At 42.1% G+C, this 23,656-nt stretch overlaps 1 protein-coding gene across 5 annotated transcripts in view; it reads left to right on the top strand.

Moving 5' to 3' along the window:
- Positions 1 to 6,975: 6,975 nt before the first annotated feature.
- PCDH15 (protocadherin related 15) overlaps positions 6,976 to 23,656 on the top strand; it is a 608,113-nt gene continuing 591,432 nt past the window's right edge. For all 5 annotated transcript variants that reach the window (XM_035137543.2, XM_035137542.2, XM_035137532.2 and 2 more), the window contains exon 1: positions 6,976 to 7,111. The gene's annotated coding sequence lies outside the window, so the exon portion shown is untranslated. The remainder of the gene's footprint in view (positions 7,112 to 23,656) is intronic.

Genomic DNA, 23,656 nt, shown 5'->3' with positions numbered 1-23,656 from the left:
AACTTAATGCTTAAATCTAGTACAGTATAGATTGTGTTAAGAATTCTCATTACTGCACTGAATCTGATAGAAATTAAACAATTCGCTCATTACCTTGACAGTGGCTTATGATATAATTACTGCATTAAGGAGAAAATTGTGAATAATTCAACAAAGAAAGAGCAGGTAATTTATTTGCTAGGAAAACTTTTTATGCTTCTTGTCTTGTGAGCTTGGCCCCCAAGGAACATCTGCTTAACTCAATTCATGTCTGCAGCAATTGGGAGAATAGCATTTAGTCATGCAGATAAAGCGGCTACCAAGAGCGGAAGAAGAGACCTATCAGAATTGGCAACTGTTTTGTAAATACACTTTCATACACCACAATCACAATGATCCTGGCCCAAACACCCAATCTATGCACTACCCATGTATAAGATGATGCCAACTTTTTAGCATAACTTTAAAGGGATAAAACATAGTCTTATACATGGAAAAGTATGGTAGTGTTTTTGGGTGTTTTTTTTAAAGCCAAGATTATGGGCAGCTCCTCTGGAGTTCAATGGCACTATCTCCAAGCTAAGTAGGATTTTTGTTGCCGACAAGCCTGCTATTTCAGTGTAATATATTTTAGCATATTAATGCATAGGTAAGCATGCATTTGATAAGCAAGTTACTTAATTGAATATTACATATATATAGCAGTAACACTTCTAAGTACCAGTTGGGCTCTACCTTTTGCTATTTAAAATCCTGGATCTTTAAGAAAAGTACATTAGGACCAGAAATCTATTTGCGGGGGGAACCTCCCCGGGTAATTGTAGGTGTGCAAATGCTCGACCAGTTGGATTCCACCCTATTTTGCAGCTGCTAGTGAGGGGGGGGGGGAGGACTGCCAGAAAAAAGACTGTACCTAAAATACAATATTATATACCAGGTACTGAAGGAATGTATGAAAATATACATGCACACTTTTGACTTTCAACATTGAAGCAAACAGCTGAGATAACTTAGCACAGCAGAGAGGCAGAAACCACCCAGGATAGTGATTTTAATGAAAGCAGCAACAAAAAGTCTTATCAAGGTGTTAAAAGTGCAGGTTGGTTTTTGTTGGCTGGTTTGTTTGGCTAAAGGTGAAGGCTAATACATAAAACTGAGGTATCACTTTCTCCATGTGGTCTTTTGAAAAGCTTCATTCTGTTAATGGCTTTTATAAGTGGGAATTAGAGCTGGAAGCAGACTCTCCGGTTTCAGCTGCAGTACAACAAAGATCCAAACAGAGAAGGGGGCACAATCTCCCTGCATTTGACAACATAGATTTTATTTCATATAGCTGGCAGCTGCAAACCAAAAGGAACTAGGCAAGGACTGTAAAATCCTCTATCCCACCTTCCATTCTCTCCTTTCCAAATTTGTAATTGGGTGTGGAATAGTGAACTACTGGATATTACAGTAGTAGAATATGTTGTGAAAGGGCAATTAATGTAAAAGACAAGTGGCTATAGGAATTGGGCAAGTTCCTGCATTTTGTTATTGAGCACATTCTTTGTGATTATGTACAAGTTGAATGGATATGTGGAGGCAGCTCCTGTGTGATCAGGTACATATAAAGTGTTGAAGAAGAAACAGAGTTTTTTAAAACAACAACAACAACAACAACAACAACAAAGAAACCAAGAGAACTTGATAGACATATACTTAACACTGCAGATGTTGTTCCTTTGCCTTCAGCTGCAGCCTGAAACATAACAATTTAGGAGGCTGGAATTTCCCTTTCCCCTATCTTTATTTATTTAAAAGCCTGCCCTTCACCACTGCGTTATAAAGTGCAATATACAAATGTGACACTAGATGGCAACAGTGAGCTATGCAAAATTCAATGTATTTTTCAAAACTTTTTTTTTTTAAAAAGGGTTTTCATAGTGTTTTTAATGTGTGTGTGTAGATTCCACCCTAGTTAACAATGAAGTATAAATTGAATAACTAATGCTACTCATTGTAGGGGACATACCCAAATATTTATGTTACCTGTTCCAGAAATATTAAGGCTATACCCTCTGCTCTTTCATTTGGAAGTAACTCTGACTGGATGTAGGAGAACTTAATTCTGAATAAATATATTTATTGTCAGGTTGTATAGATAAAATGGGTATTGGAGCCATAGCTTCCAAGGCTGATTAGTAACTCATCCAAGTAAATCTCAGGACTGGTTCAGAAGCTGGCAACCAGAAACAATGATACAATCCTGCAAACCTACATGAGAGTAAAGCTGCTGCCTGTTGGCCTTTCAAATGTGTGTGAGGGGTTATTGCTTTTTATTATTAGGTTATACATGTTGTGTTTTTGTTGTTGTAAACTACCCTGTGATCTTCAGATAAAGGATGGTTCAAAAATTTAATAAATAATATTAACTTGGTGATAAAGATTTTCATATGCCTATGTTTACTTTTTATGCAAATATGCATAGGAACAAGATACACAGAAAGTAAGTTACAACCATCTAGAAATAATATGAAGGCAAGGAGAAAATATGCATGTCTAACAGCCACTACGCCATCTCCAGGATCACTTTGTAATTGTTGGACAAACTACTGCCATGAAGAAGACTTACCCACAGAATTATTTATGAAGGCAACTCCTAACAGAAACTTAGCCAAGAGAGAAGACTCATGCAGACAAACTGGAGGTAAGCCAGACATCATCAGTTGTTCAGTTTCATTATCTACATAATATGCACTTCTACACTCCTGCTTGACCTCTTAGTGTTCTGCTGAACAATTTTGTATTCTGTTGCTTTTTGGAATGTAACAGCTTACTGCTGCTTTGGAATAAATGTAGATATATTTTAGTTTTACTGTATGTGACCATGTTGATTAATAGTGGAACATGGGGATTCAATATGATACTTTCTGGATGCAAAACAGGTGCCTTTCCATTCTGCTGTAGGTCTTTCCTCGGTATTGCTGTATTGTTTGTTTGTTTGTTTTTTAAGGAAGTATTGTATATAAAATAAATAAACAAACTGCAGCTGGCTGAAACTTAGTCTCTAATTCCCAAGATAACCTAACAGGATATGATGTTAGAAATACATTCATGAGAAAGACAGATTGATGTGTAAAAATAAAATAATCAAAGGTGGTTGTTTTGTTGTTGTTTAGTCGTTTAGTCGTGTCCAACTCTTCGTGACCCCATGGACCATAGCACGCCAGGCACTCCTGTCTGGTGGTAGTGCATGCCAATACAAATGGAAAAAATGAACCCAGAAAGACAAGTATGGGGGCGGGGGGGGGGGTTAGAGAGAAAGAGAGAGAAGTGTCCTTGGGGGAGAACAAATCTAATCAAGGGAGATGGTGAAAGAATTCAAAAACAGGGAACAAAGTGATCCATCACACTGACATGCAGGGAAGCTGACTTTAAGTGACTCAAAGAAATATATTTAAAAATAAAGCTAATGTTTGTAAGCAATTCCATTGGGCATGCATTTTAATAGCATTCCTTCAAAACAGAGTCTTTTGAGATTGGCATGTACCCAGGATATGCTATCCTTTCCAATGCCAAGCTTGGATTCTAGTGGTAAGTGACAGCAACCCAGATGGTAGTAAGTCATGCAAACTTTTCACAGTAAATCTATTTCTAATGTCTGGCCAGTGGCTATGATAGATGGTGGGGTTTTTTTTTTGCTAAGTGCTTTCCCATCAGAAACTCCACCTTGTATTTTACAATAAAACAAGGGCAGGGGTAGGGGACCTGCCCCCCTCCAGATGTTGTGGCTACAACTCCCATCATCTCTGACAATAGGCCATGCTGTTGGGAATTGGAAGGATCACAGGTTGCCCACCCCTGGACAAATGTGACCATGTGCAAAGAAGAACAGAGTTCCTATATATGTATATGTTGTGTCAAGGGGAAATGTTGGCAGGTACCTCACACCTCCTTCTATTAAAAAAAATTCTATAAAAATGTGTCCCTATCCTCCTTTGCATGTGGTTAGCCTAAATACAGCTGTATAAAACAGGTGAAGAAGAGGTGGGATGGAAGGGCTAGACCTGATATTCATTTTATTTCATAAAAAAGTATACACCACTTGACTGTACAAAAACAAACCCAGGGTGGTTTAAAAGCCTCAAAGCAGTTTTGGAGCAAATGGGCATGGGTTTAGTGCAATTCCATGTTTATTCATTGATGCTATTTCACTCTATAACAGACATTTTCTGGGTAAGCAGATAGGTTAGCAGGTTAAGAACTCTACCCTTTTTGTGTAAAATGTTTACTGTACTTCTCCAGTATCTTCAGTTTAGCAGGTGAACTTTTCCCCGGAACCTGGCATAGAGAGATGATTCTTCCAGGTTAATTCTGTGCTCCAGGTACATGCATTGCAACCTTTTTTCATAGACACTATTGAAGACACACATTGGTGCCATAATGGCAAACATGAGATGAAGTTCTCCAATCCAAGATTTTCAATATAAGCCCAGGGTGCTTGAAAGGTACTGCTAACCAATACACTATGTGTATTATATAATGCATCTAAAGCTAAAATGTGTGGGACAACTTGCAATGTGACAAACTTAGGTTTAATCCTACTGGCTGCTTAACCTGTATAGCAAATTGTACTATCTATCTATCTATATGTAAAACTTCTGAGTACCAGTTGTCAAAAACCACAGGAGGGAAAAGTGCTCTTGTGCTTGAATCCTGCTTGTGGGTTTCCCACAGGTCTTTGGTTGGCCATTGTGGTAGCAGAATGCCAGACCAGATTGGCCATGGCCTGATCCAGCAGGCTCTTATTATGTCACTATGTTCCAAATAATCTAAATTTGAAGTGAGGTAGAAAGGTAACAGTCAGAGTAAAGGAAAGGGTAGCAGAAGGAGATGTTCAAAATGCAGAAAGGGAATCTAGAGATGTAATCCTTTCTCAGTTCTGGGCAAGCATCCACTAATAGGATGGAGACTAAATTGAAAGTGGTGTGATAGTGTTCTTTAGCAAGGACATTCATCCCACTGTCATATCTGGACATGCGGGCTTTTTACAAATTGGAAGGGCTTAAAGCAAAACAAAACAAAACAAGAGACAACTGTGGACAAAAATAAATGAACATCATCCTTCACAACCTAGTGTTCTTCAGCTATTTTGGATTACAACTCCCATCAGTCCCAACCAGTATGGCTAAAGGTCAAGGATGATGGGTGTTGCAGCCCAAAACATCTGGAAGGCACCAGGTTGGGGAAGACAGATGCACAACATGGGAAATGATGGGTCTATCATGCTACCTCCAGATCTTAAACTATATGTAGTCCCTATAAGTACCTGTCTGCCTAGCTGGGACAATTCCTTTCACAAGCAAGGACCTGAAGGGTGCTATGACCCTTCTGACAGTTTGGCTGTGAAATATCTTTGGTATTTTAGCTTTTCAGTCTCCTGCCCTTTGGGCTTTCCATTTGGAAGGATGAAAAAGTGAGGAGTACTGGAAAGAAGTATCAGTTCGTTGTCCACTCCATGTGAAGCCAGAGTTTCCAAGATGGAGGAAAGGCGAAGCCTGGGCCCAACCACTTCACCCCAGAGCACTCTTCTCTGGACTACTCATCTTCCTCTAGAAACTGCGGGTGATGCTGCAAACTCTGAAACACTCTTGGAATGACTGGCATCATTCCAGGAGCAGCACCCTTCCTATAGCACCTGCCAGTAGGTTCACTTCCCTGAGCAGCCATTCTTTGGAAACTTCCTGATTTCTGGCTGGGGTCCATTGCATGGAGCCATCGCCTGGGACGAGAATCTCCGAAGAGGATATCATATGAGCCGATGACAGCTCTCCCCCCCCCCCCCCCGCTGTTCTTGGCATGAGGTTGGTGGACTCGCGAGCCAGTTTTTTTTTTTAAGTGCATCAACAGCCGACCCCGAACAAGAGCCCCATACCAAGCGATCCCTCCGAGGCACCCCTGCGCCCTTGCATCAGAGCACGTGGGCGAGGCGTACGCGTGCGAGAGAAACTGAAAAGGAGCCCGCCTTGCTGCTCGAGGCCACACTGCCGCTTTGCCAAGGCTTCGCCTCTCCTTCCGAGGCAGCGCCGGCGACGTCCGTCTCACTCCGGGGAGCGTGAAACAGCCGAGGAGGAGGACGGCGTGTCCAAACCCCTCTTGACAGCGCGCCATGAATCTTCTCCGAGCTTCCCTGCCCACCTGATCTGAAGCCGAACGGCCATCCCTCACTCCCGAGGAACGGCGCGGACGTCGTCTTGCCGCCTTCCTCCTCTTCCTCCTCCGCCTGCGCCAGCGAGAGGGAACGAGCCCTGAGCTCCGCCGCCGCCCGCTCGGCTAAGAAGGGCTGCTGCAACCTGCTGCCTCCTCGCGGCTTCCTCGAGTTCTCCCTCCCTCAGCGCTCTTCTCTTTTCTCTGCTGCTGCTGCTGTTGCTGCAGGAGGAGAGCGAAAACTGGCCGGTCTCCCTGACCCCCTAGATTTACCGTGTCGAGGCGACACCGCGCTTCCCCCCGGATTTGGCAGGCGCCTCCTTCTTCGCTTGTCCTTGCTCCTCGCTCAGCGAAGCTCCCTTTGCCCTGGATGGTGGGAGTGGACACCTTTCCCCTCGCGGAGAGGCTCCGCCAAGAAGCGCCTCTTCGCGCGGAGCACTCACGGCGCGTGCTCAGTCTCTCCCCCGACATCCCGCCCTCTCTGCCTTAAACGTAACGTTCGCCGCCCCCCTTTTTTTAACCTCAAAGTTTTTTATTATTATTATCTCCCGCTACTCTTCTTCCACCACCTCGCTCTCCCTTCTCAAGACTCCTGTTTCCGGGCAGAAGAAGAGCGAGCCTGCAGCCCGGGCGAAGCGTCGTCGTCGTCGCCGCCCTCTTCTTATGGGACTGGAGAGATGCCCGCGGACTGACTGAGGGAAGGAAGGAGCGCGGGGGGCAAAGCGGCTTCCCTCAGCCCAGGTGGCACCCAAGCGAGGCGGGCCGGCGAGCGGGCGGAGGGAGGGAGGGAGGGAGAAGCGCGAGGACGGAGGGCGTCGCGGAAGAAGACGTCGCTTCGCCTCGCCTTGGCAGCGAGAGGAGCAGCTTCTGCGGGGAAGAGCCGCCGGCCGCCCGCGCGGGCAGGGAATTATCCGCCGGCTGTGCTGAGGTGGCTTCTTCTGCTAAGGTAAGAACAACCAGGTGGAGGCAGAAGGCGTCCGCGTCTCATTGAAGAGCTCTTTTTGGGCTGCTCGTCCAATTTCTCTCTCGCTCCTCGCCTTGCTGCAGTGTCCGTTGGCGATGCCGGAAAGTTGCCGTCGGTGGGCTTCGGTGAGGATGGGCTGGGGGGGATTTGTATCCAAGTTGCGTTTCCCTCTCGCTTTCCTCGCGTGCCGAAGAAGCCGAGCCAGGCCCTGCGCTGCCAAGGCAACTGTTGTCACTGAGCCGAGAAGGGGGGGACCTGAAGGTCATCCAGCCCAACCCCTTGACGAAGCCACGCAGGCAGAAATCGCCCCGTGTCGTGCAAGAAAATAACGACGGCATTCTTCTGGATGGATAGTGTGTGACGTGAGGCGCAGGGTGCCAGATATGGGTGCGAAAGGGTTGGGAGCTGAAATGCTCTCCCTCCCCCTCCCCCCATTTCAAGCTGTTGCAATAGCACCTTCTGCTAGTAAAAGTTTTTCCTTCCTTTCTGCATGTAGCACGGCTGCGTGTCTCGTTCCGCGAGAAGATGGGAGCTTTGCCCGTGGTGAGATCTATTTGCCCACCATGTCTTCCATTCCTCATTTAACCTTTTAACATGTAAGATCTGAGATAGCTCACTCGGTAGGGCGTGAGACTCTTAATCTCAGGGTGGTGGGCTGGAGAGATTCCTGCATTGCAGGGGGTTGGGCTAGATGATCCTAGTGGTCCCCCTCCAGCTCAGTAATTCTATGATTCCATGATTCCTTAGTGGAGGAAGGAGCAAAAGGCTCTGGAGTGTAATGAAAGGCAAATCTCACTCCCCCCTCCCCAGTTTATTCTGAGGCAGTCGTCCTCAAATAAAAACCCTGAAAGTTACTCAAGATGCTTACTAGGCATCTTCAGTGGAGTGGAGTAAGTTCTGAGTAAAGAAGCAAAGAGCCACGATGAAATTAGAGAAAGGCGTGACTTTCCCTATTTCTGGGGTTGATGGGCACTGAGAGTTGAGGGAGAGCGAGCACCGTTCTCGCGCTGTTCTTCCTGAATCTGTGACGAAACACCATTTCTGCTAAAGCAAATACTACCGTAGGGGAGAGGATCATTGCCCTGTGTGGTGATCGTCGCCTGTTTCCCAAGCAAAAAGTTGCGCCGGGTAGGATGTGAAGGCGAAGGGAGCTGCTGCTGCTGCGCCTGTGTGCTTTGCTTATCTGCATATGGTAATAACTGGTCAGAGAGAGAGAAATGAACCCGTTAGTATTCTGTTCTTGTAAGACTTGGCGCGGGAGAGATAGGCTGCTGTTACATTTCATTTCCGATCTCGTTGGTGGGAGTGGAATAATGCTGACTGCCTTCTCTGCTGTCTCGCACGTGCCGTCTTCCCCCTCAGATTCGGTGTAAAGGCAGAGAGACAGAAAGAAAGAAAGAGGAGGCGAGCACCCCACCCCGTTTTGGCTCCGCTCCTGTTTGCCTATGGACCAGTAAGCAGTGAGTGGAAGCAAGCCTTTCTCGGGGTTGGGAGGCAGCATGTATTCTGCCAGAACTACAGCAGCACCAGCAGCCTGCTTGTTCTGTAGCTGGAAGTCCCGGCAGATGACCCCACACTCTCCAGGATATTTGCAGAACGTACACTGTTTACTCAACCCCCCCCCCCCCATCCCTGTTACAATTGTGTGGTTTTGGCACTACAGGTGATGTTTCTAGCCGGCGAGATCCATCATTTAGATTTTCCCAGAGCAGCAGAGCTTTTTTTGTCCTGGTGGATGTTTAATAGCAAAACCGATGGAGAGAGCACAGCACTTTAAAGATGGGGTGGATCAGCACATAATATATCAGTAAAGCAATTTTGCTCTGAAATGGGAGATGGTTCCTCAGCTGGGTCAGAAGTTTAATGAGATCTGTTGCCTTAACTATAGCAAAGAGTTTCATATTTATGCAGCCCAACCATGTGCATGTTTACTCAGAAGTAAGTCCCAATGAAATCTATGGGACTAGAACCCAAATAAGTGTGCCTAAGGCTACTGCTAGTGTTTGAATGGTGGAGATTCATTATTTGTTTCATTTTGTAACATTTCCACTCCACTCTTCTACTAGGAAGCTCAGTGTGATGTTGCTAACGAGCAAAGTTTATTGATTTTTAAAGTGCAAAACTCAGGCCAGGAACTCAAATAGATGTTGATTTATTAAAAATGTCATTTAATAATTGGAGGTATATGAAGAAATCCATTCCTTATTATTCTGCTGAGGTGCTCATTTCCACTTAGAATAAAAACATAATCTGACAGTTTTTATTCTGCATTTTGATATTTCCATGGAGGATATGCCATGTTGAATAACAACTTTGACAAAAACATGGCCAGTCTGATGGGACAGATGATTAATTTTTCTTTTAAGTCAGACAAGAAGTTGTAGCAAAATTATGATGTTATAAAAAATCTAGTATCAAATTTTGTATTGGTTAATCAAGCAACTTGATTAAGATATTTAGTTAACTAAGCCTCTTCTGCCAACAACTGTACTCAAAGAGGAAAATGCTGTGAGAATGGTTCTCTTCAATTTGCATACTGTGTAGCTCTTCTAGCTGCAGTAATGGCTTGCAGTATATTGGAAAGAAGAATCACTGGCAACAGCAGAGTAAAATATGATGGAATGGCAAGTCTCCCAACAATGCTTGGTTGGTGTTCACAATGTCAGGGTCTGTGATTTGTGCATGTAATTCCACATGTTGAATGCAGTTTTAAAACTTTCTTTATATTTTCAACTTCTAGATAACATTCTCCACAATGTGAGATTCAACAATAGAAACAAACAAACAAACAAACAAACAAAAATGAATGGGGGAGAATGTGGTTTAAAAGATTGCATGGTGTATTACCGGTATATAAATAGGGAAAGTGGACTTTTGTTAGCAGATATTATCACTTTTATATTGTGTTTGTGTTGGAAGCCCCACTTATGCCACCCTCTGGAAGACATGGTGACTAACTCCCAATTTATTTGAATAAAGTACCTAACCTTGCAAGTACTTAAAATTTTGAAATGGCATGATATCTGAAGTGGTTCCTGCAAATGTGATTTATTTATTTTTTGCATAGCATAAATTACTTCTCTCTCTTTGCTTAGGGTTATGCCATTGTCAGTAAGGTTTTCCGTTCTACTTTAATGTACTTTCAAGTGGCACATCTTTCCTAGTAGCAACAGTATTCAAGGAGGGTGGGGAGTCTCTTGACAGTGCAAATCATTATATGTGCTATGAGATTCAAGAGCATGTTTGGAGCTGTTTGTAGTATATGAGTACATACACGAAATGCATTTGCTTTCTTTAATAGAAATACCTCCTCAGAGCTTTTTATCTTCTCATGCTCTTACTTTCCCTTTCCCAACATTGTTAACTGCTATAAAAAGAAATGGAGTTGTGTCACTTAAAGCATTATTGATATGGAAAGTTAACAGGTACACCATGGCAGCACAACACAATCTAGTGCTCCACTTGTCTCTTTTGCTGATAGCGCTGCTTTAGTTCTGTTCTACTGCCTGTGTGGATCAAGGGAAAGCATCTTGCTAGTTTCTCTGAGTGTAGTAGGAAGGATGCCTGTCTGTGGAGAGAGAAGGGATGTGTGCTAACAGTGGTGCCTATTGGTTTTCAGCAGCAGTAGATGGCCTTGTTTCTTCCCTGCCTGTGCTCCCACTGAGTGTTTGCTTGCCATATTATTCTCCTTAAGTTGTTTATTTTCAGGACTGTCTTGATGGAAGATGTCATGGTTACAGAAATACTATACGCTTCCAAGGGAGATGGTTGTTTTTGAATCTGTCTTCATTCCATGTTTGATCTTGCGCTCTAGCTGTGTCCCTGCACAGAAATGAGAACTGAACCAACAATGCTAATGACTGACCAAAGGTACTTGTACCTGTGCTTCTCATTCTTTACGCCAATGCTTGACTGCACTGAGTATGTACTTACAAGTTAGCTCCTTGTTGAAGCCTTTGTCACCCTACTGAAATGGCAGTAAGTTTATGGGCTGCCAGGTTAGAAGCATTTATTGGATGAAGAAATGGCTAGTGGTAACTCTGGGGTATGAGCTTCTCCTTCTCTAGACTTTCATTGATGGTCCCTTAGTCCATTGTGCCAGAGCAGTGAGCACAATATAACAAGGTTATGAAAGACTACACTGATAATGCCAAGGTTGCAGGTTCGATCCCTGTATGCGACAGGTGCATATTCCTGCTTTGCATGGGTTTGGACTAGATGATCCTCAGGGTCCCTTCCAACCCTGAAATTCTATGGGTCTTTGCAGGATCATAGTCTATTTAGGCTGAGAGACTTAGTCTGAATTTTTTTTGATAATGGCATGTATGTGCTTATTCCGCACTTTTTTCATGCAGATAAATTTGCTTGCCAGGTGTTAAGGGCACCTGGACCTCTAGCCAGCAGGGTGTTTCATCATATGCAGGCCCTTTTGCTTAAGTTCTCTTTTACATTGAAATACATGTCTGCCAAAGAACTTGGAGTGAGCAGCATATTATCTAATTTTCCCTGGGATACGACATCTCTCCAAAGCATTTTCCACATGCCAGATGACTTGGGGAACTGCAGTAGGTTGGCAGGCAACAACAAATTAAGGGGTGGCTAATGCAGCACTTTGGGAGAGCTAAAACAGCACTTAGAACGTGGCAGTTGAAACATCTGAATGAAGACTTGTTGGGGTGGGGCAAATGAACACTCTTGCTCGCTGGTGCCTCTTGTTATTGCCACCAGAGGTTGAGAAAGAAGATCAGCTACAGCCCAGTAAGGAGCTCCTAGTTCATGAGGGACATACATCTGTGTGCATATTTCCAGTCTGGGATTTATTTCCTCTGGGATCCACCATGGTCCAGTGATCCAGCAGTTCAAACAATTGAAAACAGCGGAAACCGGTATACATTTTTGCTCTTCCCAAGTAACTCCCGTCTGTTTTATTGTATTATATAACTATTATAAGGCTGCCTTGAGAACTTGTGTTAGTAGCCAGTGTTTAAATACCCTTGTTGACAAACAAACAAGTGGATCCCTACATTCACATTTCTGTTTTGGGTGTCTTGATAAGCTTGCCTACTTCTTAAATGCTTATTATTCAAAGACTTGTAATCAAAATTTCCTAATCATATGCTCAAAAGCCAATTTAAAACCATTCCTCAAAGGTGTACATAACTTGCTAGCATTGCAGTTTTATATGTGATATGTTAATATGCCGGGGGGGGGGGGAGGAGAGAGAGAGCCCTGAATGGTACAGACAGTGACACAGTTGAGTTTAGAGAAATTTCTTTCTGTATTTCAGATAAGGGTAAATGAATAATGTAGTGCATTTTCCTTGTCACATTGTAGTCTGTGCTGTTGCATTGGTGTGTAGCAGCTGCTGGGTGTCATTGGAAGCACATGCTGGCACAACTAGTAAAATAGGTCTAAAAGACTACAATCTTCTAATCCAAGTACCCTGTTGAATGTTAATATGTATTCATGAACTCTTTACTATAGTAGCAATAAGTTGGTGGCGATATAATTAAAAGTTTGTCAAACTGGAACAGGAATGTGATGTGCAGGTTTGTTTGAAGCTGTTTATCGCAGACTGACCATTCATATATTTTAATGATGCGTTAAAATTCTTCTCCTTACTTGGCAGTAAGCCAATATGATGGACAAATCTATAATATGCTTTGGCAATGGCATGAGAACTAGTCCTGCAAAACCATAAAATCCAACACATAGAATGATGTGAATCAGCCCTAATTGAAACTTGGGAAAGCATATAAAATGCTTTCTCAGCAAGAAAATAGGTGGGCTCTCTACTGATACTGCATCAATCATGTTGCTATATTGATATATTGATCTTTAAAAGAAAAACAACAACACACTGAGCAGTTTATTGTTTGTGAGGAAGCTCATGGTTATAGATGAAGGAAGGTGACTATCAAGCTTGGAATGTTGAAGCTTGGAATGAAGAGGATTTCTCAAACTTCCCTTCACCATCAGTATGACACACACCTGGAATTTAGAGGCAGGGCTTCCTACTGAGAAGGTACAGTCTTAACATGAAGGCATTGCCTCTATTTTATTCAGAGCCAGGCTATATGGTAGAATTACTGTCACCTTGAAAAAGCTGTTGAGCATTCTGGTGGCTGTACTGACTGAGTTGTGGTCCAGAGGGCACTAAGTTGAGGGATGCTGCTGCAAGCAGAAGCTACTACAGAACATGTTCCATAGCTCCTATGGAAAATTAGCTAGAGAGAGAAAAGCAGAGATAAACAACAGGTGCAGAAAGGCAGTTTGTTCCCTTCATGCATGATCCCCTTCAGTTTCCTCTGGCACTAGGGGCTATAATTGTCAACACAGAGAGCCATGTTGCATTTGCATCTTGGATGTAATGTAACTTGGTCTCCGGAGAGCATTGATGATGGGCGAGCAGTGTTGGAATAATAGAGTCTTTCCCTAACATAATATGAAGATGCACAGATCTTTTACTGTAACTTTATAGTTGGCTAGCTTTTTCTCAAGCAACAAAGGTATGGTTTGTATTTGGTAAAGCATGAAAGCATTTCAGAATGCAGTGACTCAAGAAGGAATAAAGAAGGAATAAGGGCCTTTCAAAGATCAGGTCATATCTCACCTATCTTTAGATATCCAAAAGGAAGGCCATCAAAATTCACAAATAAAAACATTCAGTAAAAAGGGATGTTATACATAAATCATACTCTCCCCTCATTAGTTGTGGTGTATCTGTGTCAAGAGAGGGTAATTTTTTTTATTAACAGACAAAAATTAATTGCATAGCATAAGTTTTTATTTTTTAATAAAAGCCCTGAACTCATCAGATGTTTCATTACTGAGTTTTAATGGGAAAGAAAGTCCATAATGAGTTTGTTATTTCTCTGAACACTGAGACCTTTAGAAATAAGACACTATGGCTTGAAGCATTACAGTGTGAAATTTACACATCTTCTAGCCATAAGGCATTTTTTTTTAAAAGTGATGCTCAAAAACTGTAGCTTTTGCATTTTCCACATCTATAATTTAGATTGCTGTTGTCTAGAATACACATCTGGTTTGAGAGTGTCTATCTTCCTCTTTCTATTATGCATTGGCATGCACGTATAACAGGTGTCAGATCCCAGAGTAAAGGGAATTTTTAGTGCTACTTGAAAATGACCCAAGTCATTGGAAACATCTTGCATGCATGTACACACTCAGTCACCTGAGTTAAATGCAAGTATTCATTCTATTTGCCTCAAGCAGATAACATTTCAGTATCTCTTGCTGCCACCTCAGAAAATGCTTTCAGATTAACATGTTTTGGGGGTTGGTGGGAAGTCTATTCTACTGCAGTAGTTTGAACTGCAGGTACTACACAGACAATACAGTGCTGCAGTGGCACATGATCCAATTGGATGGATAGGAAATAGTCTGAGAAAACTCAGAAAACTTCAGAAGTTGCTGCCCACTTGCACTTGGTTGCCAGTACCATTCGACTCTGAGGGCAGATGAGTGCATTTAGTGAATGTTCTCCAAGTGATTCCATAGGAGACGCCTGGGAGACACAGCACTAGTTGAGCTCTTAAACTTGTGACAAAAGCCCCAACATTCTATATTTTATGGGAATTAAAGTCAGATGTACCAGAATCTTATAAATATACTGTAACAAACCCTTCTTCTGGGCACCGCTTGTGTTCATATTCCATTTTATCTCTCTGCAGTTGGGAAGCATGTTGTAGCAGAAGATACATGTTTAAGAAAAGAACCACCTACTAATAATAAAGCCAACAAATAAATGTAATTGAATATATCTGACTCAGGTTTATTTACTGACACTTCTAAAAATGTGAATAAACATACTATGCTAGGCATCAAACCTAAGTACAGGAAAATTATATTATGACAGCTTAAGTGTCATCTGCCTGACAAGGAGAAGCAAAATGCTTTACTGTGTTCATTGTGCACAAGGAGAGAAAAGCACAGTGTTTATAAACTAAAATTTTAAAAATCAAATACAGTATTTTTTCTAGAAGAGTTTGCAGTTGTGTTGAAGACGGTGTGTTCTAAAAGTAATACACCATGGATTTGCAAATGTAGACGTCTGTCTGTCTGTCTTTCTTTCTCTTTCTCTAACACCCATGCACACCAACCTGAGTACATTAAATGCATGGTGATTAGTACTCTTCTTGCCTTGCTCCCCCACAAATTCATCACAATAGTGATATGTTACGATTTATTGATGCACACATGGGTTTCATCGTATCTAAAATGTGTGAGCTTTAGCTTTCAAGATCAAATAGTAAAGGTTGCAAGTGAAAAAAAAGTTTGTATGTTAGCATTTACACATACTTTTGTAACATGTAGGTTTTGTGATAACAAAACCATTACAGTGGCATGATTTTTGCAAGAAAAGATACGTGGATGACCCAAGGCTGCATAAATTAGCAAAGCTTCATTATTCTACATCAATATATGAATAGAAAAGTTGCACAGGTTAGTAATTTACTTGGGAGGGATATTTTTCATTGTGTATGGGCAAATCTGAGTTCCCCGCTAACATTGCAATCATCAGCTCCCTGACAACTATCTATATATGATGCATGTTGCTGCATCCTAGCTGAAGTTAAGCAGATCAGTGCCTGAATAGAATACAACCTGGAAACAATATATCTTTCAGTATATCATTCTTCTACAGTTGATAAAGTGATACAAATGAGCAAATAAACAGATGCTACTGTGTGGCTTTCTAAAATATTTAAACATTTATTTCCCTTTTTTGGTACAGTATACTGTTTTGCTCTATTGTGACACCATAGCAGTAGCAATTAAATGTGGAGCATTTTAAACTAGAACAAGAAGTTATACAACAGCTCAAACTCAATAGCCTGTGCAAATGCATTATGACTTCCGTACAGATCAAAATTGGTATGGCAAACTTCTTGTGCATCAATAAACAAGAATTGTGTTCAGTCCACTTCTATAGAAGCTTAATTTTCTTTTCTTTCAGTATAGGTGCTTTGAGGGAAAGAGGTAGAAGCAAGAATGGAATCATAGAATTGTAGAGCTGGGATTTAAGAAACCACTTCTAGTTCTAAGCACTACCAAGTATCCTTGGGGCCCCATTCTTTTCCCCCAAGTTGTTTAACATCTACATAAAATGTACATCTACATAAAATGGGAGGGATGTTCTTGGATTTGGAGTACAATTCCACCAGTATGTAAAAAAAAAACACCCCACATTGTATTTATTTTCTGTCGTATTTTGGGAAAGCTGTTGAAGTTCTAACCCTGTGCTTGAGGTTAGTAATGGATTAACATTTAATCTTGACAAGACAGGAGTCCATGTTGGATGTAATAGCACATCCATTCATCATTCAGGTTGGCAGTCTGGGTGTGCTTCCTGTGGCAAGGAACTGTTTTGTCCAGCTTAGGTGGGTATGCCAGCTGTTTCCATTCCTAAAGAAGTCAGATTTGGCTGTTGTGTCACATGCCTTTAGTTACATTATGATTAGACTACTGCAGTGCTCTCAACACTTTTCAAAAATATCTGGAAGTTCCAGCTTGCCCAGGATTCTGTCAGTGGTCAGATAGATGACTGGTGCTGATGATCAGGTGTATATAACTCTTATATCAACAGCTTTACTGGTTTCAGATTCATTTTCAGGACCAATTCATAGTTCTTGCTATGATCTTTAAAGCCCTAAATGGTTTGGGGTGAGGTTTCCTTAAGAACCATCCTGTCTGCTCACCTGAGATACCACCCACCGCATTCCTCCAACATCCAAGTTGTTTTGGCTTGGAATATACGAGGGCCTTCTCTGTTTCTGTGTCTTGGATTTATAATCCCATATCTAGGGAGGAATGTGTCATCCCTCTTTGATACTCTTCTGCTGCTGTTCAAGAAATCTGAACAGCTGGTCTTCAGTTTTTATTCTCCCTGGCATATTATTCTGAATCAAGTTTATTTAGCATTTTAATCTTTGCTGGTATTTTTTTTAATCTCACGTTGATGTTGTAAGATATATTGATTATTTATAATATGAACACATACTAAAATACACCCAGGAATGTGATTTATGTTGCTGCAAGATTATGATTAAATGTTTCCAGTAGAAAACTTGCATACAGAAAGCTTTGCGCTTGTCTCTAAAACTGCTATACTGGAATTGCAGAAAAACATTGAGAGAAGCGCAAAGGACTAGGTTCTTTCTAGATTTTAATTCCCTACTGCTACCTCTCAGTGAGGAGCCCAGTTGCTTTGGTCTAATGAGGACTAAAACCTAATTCTCTGTGCTATAATATTTAATTATTTATTGCCTTAATGTTGCTTTCATTACACTGCCGTTAACCTCTTGTTTCAACTGGTGTGTTTACTGCCAATGCATCAAAATGGACTAAATAAGAGATACTGGAAACGTAATTGGGTATCCTCTTAGGAGCTATTATTCAAGATCATGTACTTCCCCCTTGGTTTCCCTCTTGTATATCAAATCTTGGTCCCATGCGTCTTCAGAGAGCTGCTACACTCATCCCGACAACAAGCATATTTGAGGCAAGTTCCTTACCCCACAACTCAAAGATGTACAAGCTCGTCCCATGTCATACAGAGATTGAGAATTAATTATGTTATTAATCTTGCACACATGTATTATAACACACACACACACACACACACACACACACACACACACACTGCAGTAGGAAAAAATAGATGGTTTTAAGCACTGATTAACAATATGAATTTCAAAATATGTATATATCTATGTAAGTGAAAGAGTGACTGTCTACCCCCTTGTGCTCAGACTGAGTATTTGATAGCCCCCCCACCTTTTATTGCTTCTACCAAATGTGTATTTGCACTTGATACTCTCTATGTTGCATTTTAGAGACCCAGGTGGCACTGTGGGTTAAATCACAGAGTCTAGGGCTTGCTGATCAGAAGGTCGGCGGTTCGAATCCCTGCAACGGGGTGAGCTCCCGTTGCTCGGTCCCAGCTCCTGCCAACCTAGCAGTTCGAAAGCACGTCAAAATGCAAGTAGATAAATAGGAACCACTACAGCGGGAAGGTAAACGGCGTTTCTGTGTGCTGCTCTGGTTCGCCAGAAGCAGCTTTGTCATGCTGGCCACATGACCCGGAAGCTGTCTGAGGACAACCGCCGGCTCCCTCGGCCTATAGAGCGAGATGAGCGCCGCAACCCCAGAGTTGGACACAACTGGACCTGATGGTCAGGGGCCCCTTTACCTTTATGTTGCATTTTATATTTATGCAGGTAGAATTCCCTATGTGAAGAGTCCTCTTGGGCCAGCTAGTTTCATTTAGGAGTTTGTAGTATTGCCATTCAGTTGTTAAACTCCAGATGATGTTGGACTACAACATTGTGCATTTGTCAGGGTTGATGGTAATTGTAGTCCAAAAATATCTGGAGGGCACTAGATTGATAAAGGCCATGATATATTATCAATAGACTTTATTGGCTGCTTTGAATGTATCATTGTTGCCTAACATGCATATATATTCTGTGCTTATTGTATTCTAATAATATATACATTGCTTTGCATATATATTATTCTTAATTAAAAAGTCAAAGAGGGAGTGATATTCTGAAGGCAGAAGTACCAGAAAAGAATTCAGATCAGAAAAATGCAGCACAGTGACAAAGAAATTAAGCACAGTTTCAAGAAGTCAAATATCTTGTTAGGTCTGGCTGATAATCAATAAGCACTTTCAGAAATGGTGCTGTAGACTGCTCTCTTTCAAGAAATTTGCTGTCTTAAAAATAAATTACTCTCACAGAGTGGAAATTAATTTTATACCGACTCTTCAAGGTATACAAAGTAGAAGTCAAATTTGCCTTTTTAACTTTCTCATTAACTGCAATGGGGCTTGCTTGGGGGGATTGGCCCTTAGAGAGCATCCATGGCTGACCGTAGATTACAGAAGCTGCCACTGTAATTGATCTGTGCTTAGGTTACGTTTGATAAGTGCTTGCTTCTGAAGTGCTCAATCAGGTAACTAGAGACTTAAAAAACACACAACTTTTTAGAACAGGAACGTCAGCAAATAGTGCAGGCTACTTTTTGGTAACCTGCTGTTCTTCTGCTGAAATATGTCTGGTTCCAGTAGCATTAACAGTCTTTCCCTTGGATGTATTAATTGCTTTTCTATTATGCGTAGTCTTGCTGATTTCACAGGGCTGTAATATAGAAGCATTATTACCTAAATGAGGTGGAAACTTGAAGACTTGATGCTTACTGGATTTCAGGACTGTCATAGACTCACATGAATCCAGAAATGATTAGGAGGCCCCCTCATCTACAGATACTGGCATTCCCTTGTCACTCAGGTCTCATCCTATTAGTGACCAGAGGACATGGGGTTGCCTGGCACATAAAATGCATTCAACAGGGGACCTCAGCAATTCAGAACTTATTGCCTGTGCTTATAACTACAAACCAAGGTGTGCCCCAACCATGTGATATTATCTTCATTTCCTTGAGTTTGGTGTCCTATGAGGAGGAGTTGTTGTTGTTGTTTAGTCGTTCAGTCGTGTCCGACTCTTTGTGACCCCATGGACCAGAGCACACCAGGCACTCCTGTCTTCCACTGCCTCCCGCAGTTTGGTCAGACTCATGTTTGGTCAGCCTCATGTTGGTACGTTTCCGAGCACAATTCAAAGTGTTGGTACTGACCTTTAAAGCCCTAAACGGCCTCAGTCCAGTATACCTGAAGGAGCGTCTCCACCTCCATCGCTCGGCCCGGACACTGAGGTCCAGTGCCGAGGGCCTTCTAGCGGTTCCCTCGCTGCGAGAAGAACACAGGGAACCAGGCGGAGGGCCTTCTCGGTAGTGGCACCTGCCCTGTGGAATGCCCTCCCACCAGATGTCAAAAAGAAAAACAACTACTAGACTTTTAGAGGACATCTGAAGGCAGCCCTGTTTAGGGAAGCTTTTAATCTTTAAGAAATTAGTGTATTTTAATATTTCTGTTGGAAGCCGCCCAGAGTGGCTGGGGAAACCCAGCCAGATGGGCCGGGTATAAATAAATTATTATTATTATTATTATTATTATTATTATTATTATTATTTATTAGTGGCTTCGAGAACACTGTCCAACTATCTCGTCCTCTGTCGTCCCCTTCTCCTTGTGCCCTCCATCTTTCCCAACATCAGGCTCTTTTCCAGGGAGTCTTCTCTTCTCATGAGGTGGCCAAAGTATTGGAGCCTCAGCTTCAGGATCTGTCTTTCCAGTGAGTACTCAGGGCTGATTTCCTTCAGAATGGATAGGTTTGATCTTCTTGCAGTCCATGGGACTCTCAAGAGTCTCCTCCAGCACCATAATTCAAAAGCATCAATTCTTTGGCGATCAGCCTTCTTTATGGTCCAGCTCTCACTTCCATACATCACAAATGGGAAAACCATAGCTTTAACTATACGGACCTTTGTCGGCAAGGTGATGCCTCTGCTTTTTAAGATGCTGTCTAGGTTTGTCATTGCTTTTCTCCTAAAGAAGCAGACGTCTTTTAATTTTGTCACTGCTTTCACCATCTGCAGTGATCATGGAGCCCAAGAAAGTAAAAACTCTTACTGCCTCCATTTCTTCTCCTTCTATTTGCCAGGAGGTGGTGTGACCAGTGGCCATGATCTTAGTTTTTTTGATGTTGAGCTTCAGACCATATTTTGTGCTCTCCTCTTTCACCCTCATTAAAATGTTCTTTAATTCCTCCTCACTTTCTGCCATCAAGGTTGTGTCATCAGCATACCTGAGGTTGTTGATATTTCTTCTGGCAATCTAATTCCAGTTTGGGATTCATCTAGTCCAGCCTTTCGCATGATGAATTCTGCATATAAGTTAAATAAGCAGGGAGACAATATACAACCTTGTTGTACTCCTTTCCCAATTTTGAACCACTCAGTTGTTCCATATCCAGTTCTAACTGTAGCTTCTTGTCCCACATAGAGATTTCTCAGGAGACAGATGAGGTGATCAGGCACTCCCATTTCTTTAAGAGCTTGCCATAGTTTGCTGTGGTCAACACAGTCAAAGGTTTTTGCATAGTCAATGAAGCAGAAGTAGATGTTTATCTGGAACTCTCTAGCTTTCTCCATAATCCAGCACATGTTTGCAATTTGGTCTCTGGTTCTTCTGCCCCTTCGAAATCCAGCTTGCACTTCTGGGAGTTCTTGGTCCACATACTGCTTAAGCCTGCCTTGTAGAATTTTAAGCATAACCTTGCTAGCATGTGAAATGAGCACAATTGTTGGAGCATTCTTTGGCACTGCCCTACTTTGGGATTGGGATGTAGACTGATCTTCTCCAATCCTCTGGCCACTGCTGAGTTCTCCAAACTTGCTGGCATATTGAGTGTAGCACCTTAACACCTATGAGTTACTACCTATGAGTTACCGTTCATTAATTTTAATTTTTAAAAGATTTTGTATTAAATTGTATCATATTCTTGTGAGAACAAGATGCTGGACAAGAAAGATGTTCCTTTCCCTTATATTCTGAGTTTCAGGGTAGATGTGTGGTAGCTGAGATTTTTTTTCCTCCTCAGAGCACTTCTCTGCAACAATGGAAAAGCCTTCCATTGTGGGAATGCTACATGCTTTCACCCCTATGTGAGCCCACCCCACATATGATCCCCAGTACATTTTTTCAATGAGTAATGAAACATTTTACATGGAGACAAGTGCATGCTGTTCTAAGTGTACACCTAAGCTGTACACTCAAGAAACACTCTCACAAATATTCTACAAGAAATGTTGGTTTATTACAAGGAAAGAGGAAACAATGCAACCTTAATGGCTTCGCCCCAACGCAACTCGGAGGCTATCTTTTGCCTATGCCCCAGCTCAGTCTCTTTACAATTGACTAAAGGCTTCAATTTATCCATGATGCTATTGTAACAAGTGGGTGTAAAAAGAGGTTTCTGTAGTTGCAGCTTCCATAAACAGCTGGCAGGGCAGAATGTTTTCCCACTGCTTTGTCCCCTGTCCCCCTGTCCCCCATTCCCCACTCAGTTACCAGCAGCAACTTGTTGGGAAGTCAAGTAAGCAATGTCACTTCACTCCACTCTGCTGGCCACTACTGGCTGCTGCTTTTTAGGATCTGTCATCTGTTGGAGAGAAGTGGGTTGAAATGTGGAAGAGAATATGTAAATAAATAAAAAGTTTTTTAAACTCTTCTGCTAATGAGAATATGCTGCAGTTCAACACATCATGGACAGTTATTTTCCCAGTACCATTCTCAGATTTTTCAGTCCTCGCTTTCACAAAGGCCCAGGTTGTGCTTAGAACTTTGCAGCATTGGAAATGAATATATTTTGAATTGTTTGGGGATTGTGTGAAACATCCTTAGTAATGTGGCTGAGGTTACTTTGTGCCATTATTCAATATCCTTAGAACACAGAAAAGAGAATATTTGTCACAAGAATTATGGAGGTTAATAAAATAAACAAGGGTATTAATTATGTAGTCATGCATTGAAGATTTGTGCTACAAATCTACATAAAATCGGATATGAGAAAGGGAGACATGAGTTAAAAATACACTTGATTTTCTGTCTCCAGAGTTATTGCAATGGAAATCATGTACTGCAAGGCTGCTTTAGTGCTGCTGACATGATCTTCATTTGGATAGATTTGTCTCCCATTTAAGTGTTTTTCTCATGGGAAATGGTGATCTAAAATGTCAAGAGTTTGTTTGAGCAGTATGTTTTTATAGTGTGTTGAGTACCGGTATGTCTTCTGCATATATTCCAGAGGTATCAGGCAATCCATATTGAGGTTAGTAACAAGACAGGCTGTTTCCTTAGAATATTACTGCTATCAGGGAAGTATGTTAATTGTCCTAATTTGTAATTATCTTCCTTAAAATATATAAGCTCCATCTGGTACGCAGGCTGAGACCCTACCTGCCCGCGGACTGTCTTGCCAGAGTGGTGCATGCTCTGGTTATCTCCCGCTTGGACTACTGCAATGCGCTCTACGTGGGGCTACCTTTGAAGGTGACCCGGAAACTGCAATTAATCCAGAATGCGGCAGCTAGACTAGTGACTGGGAGTGGCCGCCGGGACCACATAACACCGGTCCTGAGACACTGGCTCCCAGTACGTTTCCGAGCACAATTCAAAGTGTTGGTACTGACCTTTAAAGCCCTAAACGGCCTCGGTCCTGTATACCTGAAGGAGCGTCTCCACCCCCACCATTCAGCCCGGACACTGAGATCCAGCACCGATGGCCTTCTGGCGGTTCCCTCATTGCGAGAAGTGAAGTTACAGGGAACCAGACAGAGGGCCTTCTCGGTAGTGGCACCCGTCCTGTGGAACGCCCTCCCAGCAGATGTCAAGGCAATAAGTAACTATTTTACTTTTAGAAGACAACTGAAAGTGGCCCTGTTTAGGGAAGTTTTTAATGTTTAATGCTGTACTGTTTTAATATTCGGTTGGAAGCCGCCCAGAGTGGCTGGGGAAACCCAGCCAGATGGGCGGGGTATAAATAATAAATTATTATTATATATTATTATTATAATGTTTCCACTGAACTGAATTGT

The sequence above is a fragment of the Zootoca vivipara genome, chromosome 5, assembly GCF_963506605.1.
Source record: "Zootoca vivipara chromosome 5, rZooViv1.1, whole genome shotgun sequence".
Taxonomy (NCBI): Eukaryota; Metazoa; Chordata; class Lepidosauria; order Squamata; family Lacertidae; genus Zootoca; species Zootoca vivipara.
Note: the sequence above shows the minus strand (reverse complement) of the source record. Positions and strands in the feature narration are given on the sequence as shown.